Source organism: Pogoniulus pusillus, chromosome Z, assembly GCF_015220805.1.
Source record: "Pogoniulus pusillus isolate bPogPus1 chromosome Z, bPogPus1.pri, whole genome shotgun sequence".
NCBI lineage: Eukaryota > Metazoa > Chordata > Aves > Piciformes > Lybiidae > Pogoniulus > Pogoniulus pusillus.
Genome location: NC_087309.1, coordinates 96348848 through 96365433, shown reverse-complemented (window position 1 = coordinate 96365433; position 16586 = coordinate 96348848).

Genomic DNA, 16586 nt, shown 5'->3' with positions numbered 1-16586 from the left:
GTGCTGGGGCAGAAATAATTTTTAAATGCAGCTTAAAAATTTTGCAGAAATCTTTCTTTCCGTTTTTCTTTTCCCTAAATGTTAAGCTTTGGCTATTACTTTCACATGAATGAAAAATTACATCACTTATGTTTAAACTCTTACACAAATGACAAAGTAATTGTCATTTATGGTTAAGTGTTTAAAACAAACAAAATTCTATCTGTATATGAAGCAGACTTAGATCACTTAGCCTTATCTCAAATTTGAGAATTCCAGCATTTTGTCAAAGAGCCCATGTTTCTGTACCTCATCATGCATACAGCATTTTCATTCCTTTCACTTGACATGACTTACAATGTTTTCATTTTACCATTTAATGGACTATTTCCCCAGTTGTACTGAAGATTTTGATGCAGTTCAGGCATGGAACCAGCAAAGATCCACATGTCCTCTTTTGTTCTGATCTGATTCCCACAAGCTTTTAAAAGCTCATTGTTGTCTATTGGTGTAGAAGAGATCTGCCTGAGCACAGTACTATTTCACATTTCTTGCTTGTGTGAGAGTATGCCCAGATTATAGGGAGCTATTCTGAAGTAAAATTGAGAACAGCGTACTGCTGAGAAGTCAACTCAACCAACAACTTCAGGACAATGAAGAGAAAGTAGTATAGCATTTGTATGTGGGTCAGATGACACAAGGAGCTAAAGCCTGGTTCAGTTTTTTTAATGAGAAGTAATGCTTTTCAAATTGGACATGCTTTTTGCCACCATCAGTATCAATGACAGCACTGCACCAGCTTCATTGCTGAGCACCAGTAATACACTGCAGAGGGCAAGTCCCTTGTTTTCCTCACATGATTCTAACAAGATTATGTTCCTTGCAATGACCTTTACATTCAGATGATTACTGTAAAAGGCTCCTTGTGGTTTTAGAGCCTACAGGAGTACCTCAACTCCCATCTGTAAAACTGACACATAAGGCTTTCTTTCTCTTCACAAGCACTGCATGCTGCCAAATTCTGTGAACTTTGAAATAAAAGGTGCCAAGTGTTTGTTTTCTTTGTAGGTGCACACTTCCAACAGACAGGAACTAATTCTCTCCACAGCCTCGTCATATAGGGCTAAAAGCTGTCTAACCATTGGCTCATAACTCTAGTTTACTCTGGTGCAGTAATTTCTGTATCACACACTAGGAATCCTTTTGTCTAGAGCAAAACCACTTGAACTAAAGGTTAGTCAAGCAAAATTTGGGTGATCCAAAATAAAGAATTTGCTGCAGCAGCATGTATTACTTTCTTTTTAGCTCTGGGGTTTAGGTGATGAGATCTTAGGTACATGGGTTAAATTGCAGGGGACAGTGACAGAAATATCACAGAGAACAATCATACTGTATGGGCTTGAGTGGCTCAACTCATATGATGGAAAAAAGACCAATTTTTAGACATGAACAAGAATTAAAATAATTGGATTATAATTATACAATTATTTCTTTCAGCTGGAGTAGTAACAAGAACTCAGTTTGTTACTAAGTTATGGGTTGACATTAGAAGGAAATTAGAGAAGTTAGAAGACTGGTCTGAGAGAGGATTACAGGAATTGTTGTGAGAAATGCAGAAAGTTTATGTACCTAGTGATGAAGAGAAGGGAAAGGCTAAAACTAAAGTATTTGTGGCAGCAATAAGGGAAAGGGAAAGCTGTTGGGGGGGAAAGGTTGAAACTAGAGTATGGGAGGAAGGAAAGAATGGGTGAAGAAACCCATGGAAGGTGGATTCTGTCAGTCCAAAGAAACTGAATGTTACTGTTATGGGGAAAAAGGGCACATGAAAAGGGATTGTTTGAAGAGGAAGAAAGGTTTAGAAGTAGTTCAAGATGCAGAGCAATAGGTGAGTCAGGGGCTCTATTATCTGGGGACTGAAACATCAATGGAGACCTCAATAAAATTAAAATTAGGTCCCCAAGGAGAAATGTTTATTTTTCAGTTGATACTGGGGCAGAAAAATCTTGTATAACCTGTCTCCCCAAGAAGCAGGAAGGGATACTGCCAGGCAGTTGAAGCTAAGGGGGAGTATTGAGAGTCCCAATAGCTTCCCAGGTAAGAATTGAATCTATCACAGTATCACAGTATCATCAGGGTTGGAAGAGACCTCACAGATCATCAAGTCCAACCCTTTACCACAGAGCTCAAGGCTAGACCATGGCACCAAGTGCCACATCCAATCTTGCCTTGAACAGTCCTAGGGATGGCGACTCCACCACCTCCCCAGCCAATTCCAGTGTCCAATGACTCTCTCAGTGAAGAACTTTCTCCTCACCTCGAGCCTAAATCTCCCCTGGCACAACCTGAGGCTATGTCCTCTCGTTCTGGCACTGGCCACCTGAGAGAAGAGAGCAACCTCCTCCTGGCCACAACCACCCCTCAGGTAGTTGTAGACAGCAATAAGGTCACCCCTGAGCCTCCTCTTCTCCAGGCTAAACAATCCCAGCTCCCTCAGCTTCTCCTCATAGGGCTTGTGCTCGAGGTCTCTCAACTGCCTTGTCGCCCTTCTCTGGACACGCTCAAGCATTTCGATGTCCCTCCTAAACTGGGGAGCCCAGAACTGAACACAGTACTCAAGGTGTGGTCTAACCAGTGCAGAGTACAGGGGCAGAATGACCTCCCTGCTCCTGCTGACCACACCATTCCTGATGCAGGCCAGGATGCCACTGGCTCTCTTGGCCACCTGGGCACACTGCTGGCTCATGTTCAGGTGGGTATCAATCAGCACCCCCAGATCCCTTTCTGTTTGGCTGCTCTCCAGCCACTCCGACCCCAGCCTGTATCTCTGCATGGGGTTGTTGTGGCCAAAGTGCAGCACCCTGCACTTGGAGCTATTGAACGCCCTTCTGCCCTCCAACCCAGTCACATCTGCCCCCAGCTTGGTGTCATCTGCAAACTTGTTGATGACTGACTCCATGCCCTCATCCAGATCATCTATGAAGATGTTAAAGAGGATGGGGCCCAGCACTGATCCCTGAGGGACACTGCTAGTGACTGGCCGCCAGCTGGATGTGGCACTATTCACCACCACTCTCTGGGTCCGGCCCTCCAGCCATTTCCTAACCCAGCACAGAGTGTTGCCATCCAAGCCACGGGCTGACAGCTTAGCCAGTAGTTTGCTGTGGGGGACAGTGTCAAAGGCCTTGCTGAAGTCCAGATAGACCACATTCACAGGCCTCTCCACATCCACCAAGTGGGTCACCTGATCATAGAAGGAGATCAGGTTGCAGAGGCAGGATCTGCCCTTCCTAAAACCATGTTGGCTGGACCTGAGCCCTTTGCCATCCCTTAGGTGCGCTCTTATCACCCCCAAGATAACCTGCTCCATCAGTTTCCCTGGCACTGAGGTCAGGCTGACGGGTCTGTAGTTCCCAGGTTTCTCCATCCGACCCTTCTTGTGGATGGGGACCACGTTGGCCATTTTCCAGTCTCCTGGGACCTCTCCAGTGAGCCAGGACTGCTGGAAAATGATGGAGAGTGGCTTGGCCAGCTCAGCTGCCAGCTCTCTCAGCACCCTGGGATGGATCCCATCTGGTCCCATGGACTTGTGGGTGTCCAGGTGGCTCAGCAGGTCCTGAACTAATTCTTCATGAATTTCCAGGGCAACACACTGCTCCCCGACCCCATCCCCCAGTTCAAGAGGCCATTCTTCTCCTCCTCCTTCCTTACTGTTGAAAACTGAGGTGAAGAAGGCATTCAGAACCTCAGCCTTTTTTTTGTCATCAGTTATAGTATTCCCCTCCTGGTCCAGTAAGGAGTGGAGGCTCTTCTTGCCCTTCTTTTTAGCATTGATAAATTTATAAAAGTGCTTTTTCTTATCTTTCACGGAAGTGGCAGCCTAAGTTCTAGCTGGGCCTTAGCCTCTCTAATTTTTCTCCTGCATAATCTGGCTACTTCCTTAAACACGTCAGGAGAAGCCTTCCCCTCCTTCCAAAGGTGATACACCCTCTTTTTTTTCCCCCAATTCCTTCAGGAGCTGTTTGCTCATCCAGGCTGGTCGCCTTCCCCGCCGGCTCATCTTTCGGCACATGGGAACTGCCAACTCCTGTGCCTTCAAGAGCTCCTGTTTAAAGTAGGTCCAACCATCCTGGACCCCTTTGTTCTCAAGGACTGCTGCCCAGGGGACTTTGGAAATAAGTTGCCTAAGCAAATTGAAGTTTGCCCTCCAAAACTCCAAGGTGTGGGTTTTGTTGTAGTGCCTCCCTATCTCCCTGCATATTGAAAACTCCACTAACTCGTGATCGCTACACCCCCGGCAGCCTCCCACTGTCACATCTCCTACCAGCCCTTCTCTGTTGGAGAGCAGCAGGTCAAGCTGAGCTTGACTCCTAGTAGGCTCGCTTAACAGCTGGGTTATGAAGCTGTCCTCCATGCACTCTAGAATAATCTCCTGGACTGCCTCCTCTCTGCTGAATTGAGTTCCCAGCAGTATCTGGCAGGTTAAAGTCACCCACAAGAACAAGATGAGATGATCTTAAGACAGCCTCCAACTGTTTGTAAAATATCTCATCTGTTTCCTCATCCTGGTTGGGTGGTCTATAACAGATTCCAACCAGGATGTCAGATTTGTTAGTCCTCCCTCTGATTTTAACCCACAAGCTCTCAACCCCTTCGTCCCTCACCTCAAGCTCAGTGGCATGAAGTGACTCCCTAATATACAGAGCCACCCCTCCTCCTCTTCTCCCTTGCCTATCTCTCCTGAAGAGGTTATATCCCCCCAGTAGAGCACTCCAGTCATGCCTGTCATCCCACCAAGTTTCTGAAATGGCAACCATATCATAGTCACCCTGGTGGACCAGGAATTCCAATTCCTCCTGCTTGTTACCCAAGCTGCGTGCATTGGTGTAGATGCACTTCAGCTGGGCTCTCGATTCCTCAATTGTCCCTAGTTTCCTTCCCACTCTCTCCTCTCAGAGAGAGTAATTGCCTCACCCACCCCCTTTATATCTAGTTTAAAGCCTGCCTAATGAGCCCTGCCAATTCCAGTGCCAGGACTCTCCTGCCCCTCCTAGACAACTGCACCCCATCAGGATCGAGCAGGTCTGGCTCAGTAAAAGTTCCCCCATGGTCAAAGAACCCAAAATGCCGCTGCTGGCACCATCCCTTCAGCCATTTGTTGATATCGTAGGTTCTGCTGTTCCTCTCTGTGAACTCCCTTGCCACAGAGGGAACTGAGCAGAACACCACCTGCGCTCCCGCCTCATCTATCAATTTCCCCAGGGCCTTAAATTCCTTTTTAATTGCCCTGGTCCCCTTCTTTTCAATTTCGTCCCTGCCAGCCTGTATTACCAGCAAGGGGTAATAATCAGAGGGCTGGATTAGGTTAGGGATTCTCCTGGTGATGTCCCTAACCCGGGCACCAGGAAGGGAGCAGACCTCCCTGTGAGATGGATTGGGACGACAAATGGGTCCCTCTGTCCCCCTCAAGATGGAGTCCCCAACAACTATAACCCTTCTCTTTTTTTTTTTTTTTTTTTTTTTTTTTTTTTTTTTTTTGTGGAGCTAGTCACCACAGTTGGTGGGGACTGCTCCACCCTAGGCATCATCACAGTTGGATGCTCCTCAGCGCTCTCATCCTCTGTACCCTCTGCATGCAGGGCCTCATACTTGTTGTGCAAGGGCAGAGGAAGAGGAGGAGAGGGCCGGGGTGGATTTCTCTTACTACCCCTGACAGGGATCTGTACCCATCCCTCACTGTTTCCAGGGGCAGTTTCCTTAGCAGGGGGGATCTGCAGAGCCTGCACCCACAGATCCAGCTCCCTTTCGTTCTCCCTTATTGACCTGAGCCTGGATACTTCATCCTTCATCTCGGCCACTTCATCTTTCAATTCTGCCACCAAGGTGAGAAGGAAGTTCACCTGCTCACACCTGGTGCAATTGTTCTCCCCTTCCCCTTCTACAGCAAGTGAGAGGCTCCAGCACTCCCTGCATCCAGTAGCCTGGACTCCTGTGTGTTCCTGGGTCGAGTCAGTCTGGGTGCACATGCTTTTCCTGCCCTTTGTAGTGCGAGTGACAGGCATAGTGCACAGTGATACTGACAGTCAGAGACAGAGAAGAAAAAAAAAAAAAAGCCCCCAGCCGCAGGAGGCTCTGCAGACAAAATGGCAGCGCGAGCGTGGCACGCGGGGGGGGATTTAAACCTCCCGCGGCTGACGTAACGACCCCCGGCATAGCCTCGCTCTCTCTCGTGAGACAACAGCCCTGCCGCCCCCCCGCCTACCTTAAGGTCCCCTGGAACCACGGAGCAGCAGAACAGAGCAGAAAATCCAAGCTCAGCAGCGGTGCCTGCAGTGCTCTCTCGATCGGCTCTGCAGCCAAAATGGCTGAAACTAAAATAGTAGCGAATGACCTGCTTTTAGTCAATCTACTAGGAAGAGATTTACAAGTTCAATTGAATATAGGGGTAATGCCCACTGGTGGGGTAACAAGAGTCAAACTTTTGAATCTGACTCTAGAAGATGAGCAGAAAATAGGCCCACAAGTATGGGTCATGGACGGAAATTTGGGACAAGTCCAAATGGTTCCTATAAAAGTCAAAATTAATAATCCATGTTGTCCCATCTGAGTTCAACAGTACCTTATCTTCCGGGATGGGAGAAAAGGACTAAGACCTGTAATTAAGAATCTAATCCATCAAGGAACCTTATGTCTCATAATACACAATCCTACCAGTAAAGAAATCAGATGGGACATATAGGTTAGTCCAAGACCTTAGAGAGTAAATAAAAGAACAGTCATGAGATTCCTGGTGGTCCCCAACCCTTATACTTTGTTAAGCCAGGTGCCCCCTAACTTAGGGTGGTGTAGTGTAATAGACCTTAAGGATGCATTTTGGTCATGCTCACTGGCTGAAGAAAGCAGGACTATCTTTTCATTTGAATGGGAAGATCTGGAGACAGGGAAAAAGCAACAACTCAGGTGGACAATTTTACTGCAGAGATTCACAGAATCTTCCAACTTGTCTGGGCAGGTGTTAGAAACCCTCCTTTTAGAATTTGAAGTTCCTAGGGGAATTAAATTAATCCAGTGTGATGATGATTTGCTTATCACAGGGGAAAGCCAAAGACATGTCAAAATGGCTACCATTCAACTTTTAAACTTTCTGGGACAAAAAGGATTGAAACAGAAGCTTATGTGTGCAGAGCAAGAGGTTAAGTATTTAGGGCATTGGCTGGTCCAGGGAAGAAAAAGGCTAGACTCCAAAAGAGTGATGGCGCTCTTATCACCACCAGTCCCAAAAAGCAAAAAGACGATTAGACAATTACTAGGATTATTAGGTTATTGTAGACTATGGATTTCAGAATATACCCAAAAGGTTAAATTAATGTATGAAAAACTTACCCAGAATGTAGTTAAATGGACTAAAGAAGATGAGAAGTTCCAAGGGATAAAAGAAGCACTAATGGAGGCTCCTGTTTTGAGCCTACCAGAGTTAAAAACACTATTCTTTTTGCTTGTGAATATTAAAGATCAAGTTGCTTATGGAGTGTTGGCCCAGGAATGGGGAGATAGAAATAAACTGGTAGGCTATGGTAGGCTAGAGATAGGGGTAAAAGCAGCAGCCCAGCTGAAGTGCATGTATACTAATTCATGAAGTATGGGTAACAAACAAGAGGAGCTGGAAGCCTTGGTGTTGGAGGAAAACTATGATGTTGTCACCATCACAGAAACATGGTGGGATGATGTGCATGATTGGAGTGCTGTAATCAATGGCTACAGACTCTTCAGGAGAGACAGGCAAGGGAGAAGGGGTGGAGGAGTGGCTCTGTATATTAAGGATGTTCTGGATGTCATGGAGGCAGAAATCAAGGATGATCAAGTTGAGTCTTTATGGGTGAGAATTAAGAGGAAGGCCAACAAGACTGATATCCTGGTTGGAGTCTGTTATAGACCACCCAACCAGGAAGAAGAGGTTGATTTATTACTCTTTAAGCAACTGGAGGCTGCCTCAAGATCACCTGCCCTTGTTCTTATGGGCAACTTTAACCTACCAGACATCTGCTGGGACTTAAACACTGCAGAGAAGAGGCAGTCTAGAAGATGGGGAAGACAATTTCTTATCCCAGCTGTTATGTGAGCCTACCAGGAGTGCAGCCTTGCTTGACCTGCTGCTTAGAGAGGGGCTGGTAGGGGATGTGGTGGTTGGAGGCTGCCTGGGGTCCAGTGACCATGAAATTATAGAGTTTTCAATATACGGAGAAACCAGGAGGGGCATCAACAGAACCTCCACACTGGACTTCCAAAGGGGATTGAGTCCAGCATCAGTAAGTTTGCAGATGACACCAAGCTAGGAGCAGGTGTTGATCTGTCGGAAGGCAGGAGAGCCCTGCAGAGGGACCTAGACAGGCTGAATGGGTGGGCAGAGGCCAATGGGATGAGACTGAACAAGGCCAAGAGCAGGATTCTGCACTTTGGCCACAACAACTCCAAGCAGCACTACAGGCTGGGGACAGACTGTCTGGAGAGCAGCCAGGCAGAAAGGGACTTGGGGGTACTTCTGGCTCCTAGGCTGAAGATGAGGCAGCAGTGTGCTCAGGTGGCCAAGCGAGCTAATGGCATCCTGGCCTGTATCAGGAACAGTGTGGCCAATAGGGCAAGGGAGGTTATTCTTCCCCTGTACTCAGCAACGGTCAGGCCACACCTTGAGTCCTGTGTCCAGTTCTGGGCTCCACAGTTCAAGAGAGATGTTGAGGTACTGGAATGTGTCCAGAGAAGGGCAACAAAACTGGTGAAAGGCCTGGAACACAAACCCTATGAGGAGAGGCTGAGAGAGCTGGGGTTGTTTAGCCTGGAGGAGGCTCAGAACTGACCTCATTGCTATCTTCAACTACCTAAAGAGAGGTTGTAGCCACATGGGAGTTGGTCTTTTCTGCCAGGCAACCACCAATAGAACAAGGGGACACAGTCTCAAGTTGTGCCAGGAGAGACATAGGCTGGATGTCAGGAGGAAGTTCTTCACAGAGAGATTTGCCATTGGAATTGGCTGCCCAGGGAGTTGGTGGAGTCGCCACCCCCAGAGGTGTTCAAGAAAAGACTGGATGAGGCACTTAGTGCCATGGTCTAGTTGACTGGATAGGGCTGGGGGATACGGTGGACTGGATGATCTTGGAGGTCTCTTCCAGCCTGGTTGATTCTATGGTTCTATGGTAGCTTACCTGTCTAAGCTGCTGGATCCAGTGAGTAGAGGATGTGCCATTTGTTTACAGGTAGTGGCAGCTACTGCCCTCTTGGTTGAAGATGCAATAAAAATAGTATTTGGAGGAGTATTGAAGGTCTATGCTCCCCATAACGTGAGGAGTATATTGAACCAGAAAATTGAAAAGTGCCTAACCAATGCTAGAATCTTGAAATATGAGGCCATACTATTAAGCAGCAGAGAATCAGAATTAGGAGTAACTGATAATTTAAACCCAACCCAGTTTTTATACAGACATCCTAAGGAAGGGTCCCAGCTGGAACATGACTGTATAGATTTAATCACAATGCAAACAAAGGTAAGAGAGGATCTGGAAGAAATGGAATTAGAAATGGGGAGGAAGCTATTTATTGATTGTTCATACAGTGTGAAAGAAGAGAAAAGGCATTCAGGTTATACTATAGTGGACGGAGACTGTCTAAGAGTCATAGAAGACGTGAAGTTCAACTTGGTTAGCACAAGCTTGTGAACTATTTGCATTGTATAAAGCCTTGCTCATACTGCAGAGAGGCAGCAACAGTGTTTATGGATTCCAAATATGCTTACAGAGTAGCATACACCTTTGGCAAAATTTGGAAAGAAAGGGGATTTATGAACAGACAAAGAAAGGGCTGGTGCCTGAGGAATTAATCACCAGGGTATTAGAGGCTCTAAAAAGATGTAGTGAGATAGCTGTGGTCTATGTAAAAGGACATCAAAAGGGAATATCTATGCATGTATGTGGTAGTAATTTGGCTGATCAGGCTGCAAAGGCAGCTCCACGAGACAATAAGGAGGTTCAAATTTTCAAACTGACTGCTCAGGAGGACCCCAAGTAAAGCTTTTCCAAATATGTTAGAAACTATGTCTAAAGTAAGGGCAAAGCTGAATGGTGAACAATGGAGACTGGAGGATAAGCAAGAAATACTGCCAAAAGGATTGGCCAGAGATTACATGAGCAAACCCATTGGGGAACTCAGTCATTATGTGATCAATGCTTAAAACAATATGGGTGCATAGACATTTTTGAATTGGCAGAGCAGGATGCTTAATTTGTCAAAAGGTTAATAAAAAGGCAATGTGGCAAGGCCCTCAAAGGGGAAGGAATCTGGAAGGTTGCCCTTTTGAGAGAATCCAAGTTGATTATACCAAGCTTCCCCAGTTGGACAGTTGGAAATATCTACTGATCATTGTGGACCAAATAACACATCAGGTAGAAGCCTATCCTGCTGGAAGGGCTATGGCTCAGTTTGTAGTTAAAACTTGATTAGAACATGTGAACCCTAGATATGGGATCACAAGGGTAATAGATCCTGACAGGGGTACATATTTTATCTCAATATATACACTCCACAAATTGGCTGAAGCCTTGGGAATAAGATGGGAATACTATACCCCATGCCATTCACAGAGTTCTGGTAGGGTGGAATGGATGAACTAGACCCTGAAACAGACTCTTACCAAATTAATGTTATAAACCAAATTATCATGGGTAAAGCGTCTATCTCTCGCTTTCTTGAATGTGCGAACTCAGCCCAGGGCTGATATGGGACTTTCAGCTTATGTGGAAGATTGTGCTAGTTTAAAGCTAGCTGGAATATTTTGGTGAGAAGAATTAGATTATAGGCTGTGAAAAGGAAACAGTGGTGATGTCTACTTCACTCATAGGCTTGCTGAGATGTATAAAAACAAGAACACAAACATAGATAACACAGTGGCTGTGTGTCTTTGGCTGCCTGCACTTTTCTCCGTAACCTGCTGTGTAAGTAATCCTTCTGCTTCTAACCACCCTGGCCGATCCTCCAAACTCACCTTGAACATAAGGCAAACTCTAGGATAAAGTGAGGGGTGGAAAGGAGGTGGAAGGGTGGTTGGGAGCCCCTCCTGGAGATTCTGGTTTCTGGGAGAGGTGTTGTGTTTCTGTATTACTTTTTTAACTTGTATATTTCTGTATATAGCTGTATACATTGTAAATATCTGCTTGTATATTGTGCTAAGATGTAAATATAAAGCTTCATTCTTAATTCCCACTTGGCTGAGTCTAGTCTGGGTGATTTTCTTAAGTGTAGGGGGGTGGGTAACTCACAATTGCAATGCCCATATCTGTAATCCAGTAAACTTCACTATTTATAATCCTGGGGAATGGAAGAAAAAGAATATAGATAGATATGTAATTCAAATTTATGGGCAGGGGGAAGACTCTGGGGTAATTTTAGGCATAAGGGTTAAGAATCAAAAGGAGGTTTCAAGGAAACCCTAATGTTCCATTCATTTTATCACAATGTGTATGAAATTCCAACCATTGCCAAAAAATCTGTTTGCAAATATAGCAGAAACTATCACAAAACCATTAAATGTAACTAACTGCTATGTTAGTTACTGCATTAGTTACCGCAGGGGAACCAATATGGGAGAAAGATGGCAATCAGAGTCCTTGGAGGCCAATATCTCTAATCCTGAAGTATGGAAAGTCAGTAACCGATATGGGAGAAAGATGGCATTCGGAGTCTTTGGAGGCCAATATCTCTAATCCTGAAGTAGGGAAAGTCAGTAACCACAGCAGGAAAAAGCAATGGTTATTAAAAAACAGCATCATTGGACTTAGCTGCTGCCAGAACCTGCAGCTGGGGGCAGACCTGTAAGACATTTGGTCTGTGAAAGTGGGTACACATGGAACAGTACCATTTTTAATAGAGCTAAATGGGGCTCTCTGCTGTCAATAAGTGAAAAGAGGAAGAACTGGACAAAAGGAAAAAGTATTGAACAAGGATAGTTGGCCCCACATGGGTATTATTGGATATGTGCAAATTAGCTTATGCCACTTTACCTAGCAATTGGACGGACTTTTGTGTACTGGGAATAAGGCGGCCCAGATTTTTCCTGCTGCCCACCTCAAAAGGGGAAAGATTAGGTGTTCCCCTGTATGTCAAGCCTAATAAATTGATAAGACCAAAAAGGGGAGATTACAGATTGGTAATTGGAAAGAGTACGAATGGCCACCTGAAAGGATAATCCAATATTATGACCCTGCCAGTTGGGCGGAAGATGGATCTTACCCCAATTTCCATGTTAAATCTTATAACGTGGTTACAAACAGTAGTGGAAATAGTGATGAACAGAACGGGAGATGCTCTTAGTCTGGTAGCCTAACAGAACACAAAAATGCAGAGAGCAATATATCAATATTGTTGGCTCTGGATTACCTAATGGCCCAAGAAGGTGGGGTATGTGTAAAATTCAATCTAATTGTTGTCTTGAAATTGATGATGAAGGAAAGGTGGTGGATAAATTAATTACAGAAATAAAAAAGGTGGCTCATGTTCCTGTACAATGATGGAACAGGATAAACAGAAATGGTGTAAGGATAACTGGTGAAATTTTAGGGGAGGTAAGGGATTATTTTTGGGATTAATAATGTTTATGTTACTGTTGATGTTTATCCCTTGTCTGCTCCCCCTCTTAAGTAGTATAATAAGGAAAACCCCTAAATTTTACTATTCAATTTACAGTATCCAAATAAAAGTACTCCATTCCAAACCCAAAGACAAATGAGTTAGACTAAGGGATTGTGAGAAAGAAGGATATGATTTGTGTTGAGGTAAATGTATCATATGGGCAGAGCAAATAGTGGGATGTGCAGCATCATGACTGCATCCAGCTGGTTTCTGTCACTAACCACGAGAGTGTTAAGAAATAACCAAAGGAGTATGTGCACAACCTAGGGTCACTTGTGATGGTTTGGGGGTTACCCCGCCCCCTACACTTTTGAATTTGCCCCAGCTAACTCAGACGGACCCTGGGAATATAGATGAAGCAATTTATTTACAGCTAGCAGAATTTACAAGCAGCTATTTACAATATATACAGTTATATACAATTATATACAGAAATATACAAAGGATAAACAATACAAAAGCACAACTCCCCTCCCAGAAACCTGAGTCCCCAGGAGGGGCTCTCAAACCACCCCAACACCTCCCCCCGGCCCTCTCAACCTTCCCCCAGTTCTCAGGAAGAAGAGAGGTGCAGCCAAGAGGTTAGGGAGCAAGGTTAGTGGTAGCAGGGTTAATGAGATGTGACTAGGTCTAAGGCAAAAGCAAGAGTGAAAAACAAAATGGAGAAAAAGTCTTTCTTCTTCCCAGAGCTCTCAGCGAGACTGTGAGAGAAGTTGACATCAATTGTTTTCATTTCACTGCCCATTATCTAGGTCTTGTACCAAAACATTCTAGCTTGCTTCAAACTAGCACAATCCACCCCTTGTCTACTTCACTCAGAGTATCACTGAGAATTATCCAATCTAATCTAAACCAATATTTACACTAAAACAATATATACAAGTTCAGTTCACACTTCAATCAGATGTAGGTGATTCAAAAGCTCAGAACAGGGACTCCCACGTATCACCAGTATCACCAAGGTTGGAAGAGACCTCACAGATCATCAAGTGATGTTGGGTTCATGCTCACGTACTGTAGATTCTATTGTAGACTCTCTCAGTGTTGGGCGCCGATGTTACCTAGAACAGAAAACTCCTAACAGCTTGAATTTAAACTCTCTCAGCTAAGGTTAAATTTCTCTGTGGAATACACTGGATTTCACCATTCTCCTGCATTACCCAGTATGTATGACCAGGACCTTCAGCAGAAACCACCCCTCGGACAGGTTTCCCTTCGCCCGAAGGAGAAAATACCCAAACAGTTTTCCCTAACAGATTCTTTTCACGTACAACAGGAACTTTATCACCGTCTACTGTTTGGACCAAATCTGATTGTGCAGGTCCTGCTCTGTTTACTGAACCTCTACTATTTACTAACCAGGTAGCTTGTGCTAAATGTTTGTCCCAGTTTTCCAGAGTTCCACCCCCCATGGCTTTTAGGGTGGTTTTCAGCAAACTGTTGTAGCGTTCAATCTTCCCTGAAGCTGGTGCATAGTAGGGTATGTGATAGATCCATTCAATACCATGTTCTTTGGCCCAGTTTGACCAATCAAGGTCAATGTTAAGTTCAGAGTTGGTATCAACTTGAGCAATCTTAGCAGCTTGGTCTGCCTTCTGGTTATGTTGATGTTCTGCAGTTGCTCTGCTCTTAGGCATGTGTGCGTCTACGTGCCGCACCTTCACTGGAATTTTCTCCAGCCGTGCATCAATGTCCTGCAATAGGTCAGCACACCAAATAGGCTTTCCTTTCCTCTGCCAACCATTCTTCTTCCAGTCCTTTAGCCAACCCCATAGAGCATTGGCTACCATCCATGAGTCGGTGTAGAGGTAAAGGATAGGCCAATTCTCACGTTCAGCCACATCAAGAGCAAGTTGAACAGCTTTTACCTCAGCAAACTGACTGGATTCTCCTTCTCCATCTCTCGCTTCGGTAACTCTCCTGGTTGGACTCCAAACTGCTGACTTCCATATTCGCTTGTTCCCAACAAGACGACAGGAACCATCTGTGAACAAAGCATAGTTCTTTTCCTCATCAGAGAGATCACCATAGGGAGGAGCTTCCTCAACACGAGTTATTTTCTCCTCTGGAGGTTTGGGACAGTCTGTGCCTTCCGGCCAGTTGGTGATCACCTCCACCAGACCCGGTCGATCAAGATTACCCATTCCTGCTCGCTGGGTTATCAAAGCCATCCATTTAGACCAGGTTGCATCTGTGGCATGATGTGGTGATGAACCTTTGCCCTTGAACATCCAGTTTAGAACTGGCAGTCTAGGAGCTAAAAGCAATTGTGACTCAGTTCCAATCACTTCAGAAGCTGCTTTCACTCCCTCATAGGCTGCTAGTATCTCTTTCTCAGTTGCAGTGTAGTCTCTGAACCTCTGTAACAACGTCCCCAGAAAACAAGAGGATGACCACGTGTCTCATTTGGAGCTCTCTGCCAAAGGCTCCAAGTTGGACCATTGTCACTGGCAGCCGTGTACAGAATGTTCTTAATGTCTGGACCAGATCTCACAGGTCCCAAGCCCACTGCATGGACTACTTCTCGTTTGATCTGATCAAAGGCTGCTTGTTGTTCAGGCCCCCACTCGAAATTGTTTCTCTTACGAGTCACATCATGCAGAGGTTTGACAATCTGACTGAAACCAGGAATGTGTAGTCTCCAAAATCCCACCACACCAAGGAAAGAAAGTGTGTCCTTCTTACTGGTGGGAACTGCCATGGTAGAGACTTTGTTGATCACATCCTGAGGAATGTAACGGCGACCATCCTGCCACCGCACTCCCAGAAACTGAATTTCTTTGGCAGGTCCTTTGACCTTGTCTCTCTTAATGGCAAAACCTGCTTGCAACAGAATGTCAATGATTTTGTTACCTTTCTCAAAGACTTCCTCAGCAGTTTGTCCCCACACAATGATGTCGTCGATGTACTGGATGTGCTCTGGAGCTTTACCTTTCTCCAGTGCATTGTGGATGACTGAGTGACAGATGGTTGAGCTGTGTTTCCACCCCTGAGGCAAACGATCGAACTGGTACTGGATTCCTCTCCAGGTGAATGCAAACTGAGGCCTGCACTCCTTTGCTATGGGAATAGAGAAGAAAGCATTAGCAATGTCTATGGTAGCATACCATTTATCCTCCTTCGATTCCAGCTTGTACTGGAGTTCCAGCATGTCCGGCACAGCTGCGCTCATGGGTGGCGTCACCTTGTTGAGGGCACGGAAGTCAACTGTCAGTCTCCAGTCGCCCGTAGGTTTACGCACAGGCCAGATGGGACTGTTGAAAGGTGAATGAGCTTTCTCGATGACAGCCTGACTCTCCAATTGACGAATCAAGTGATGGATGGGCAACAAAGGCTCACGGTTAGTTCTGTACTGTCTGTGATGAACAGTTTGAGTTGCAATTGGTACTTCCAGATCCTCTATGTCATGATGTCCCACAACTGCAGATTCATCAGAAAGTTCAGGTCTAATAGACAATTTTAATTTATCATCCTCAATCTCTACAGATGCTATTCCAAAAGCCCATTTATGACCCTTAGGATCTTTGAAACATCCTTGTCTCAAAAAGTCAATTCCCAGAATGCAAGGCGCATCGGGACCAGTTACAATAGTATGTGTCTTCCACTCTTTACCAGTTAAACTGATCTCAGCCTGTATCTTAGTTAACTCTTGAGATCCAGCAGTGATTCCAAAGATAGAAATGGACTCTGTCCCTTTGCAATTGGATGGCAATAAAGTACACTGAGCACCTGTGTCAACTAAAGCCCTGTATTTCCGAACTCTTGAACTGCCAGGCCACCTAATGAATACATTCCAATAGATTCGGTTCGCTCCACTATCCCTTTCCTCCTCCTGGCTGGAGGCAGGGCACCCCTAATGCTGAACATGGCATGTGGGGTGTACACAATGATTGGTGTTGTTATGAGAGGAACTGCAACTGTTGGAACAATTGCAGTTG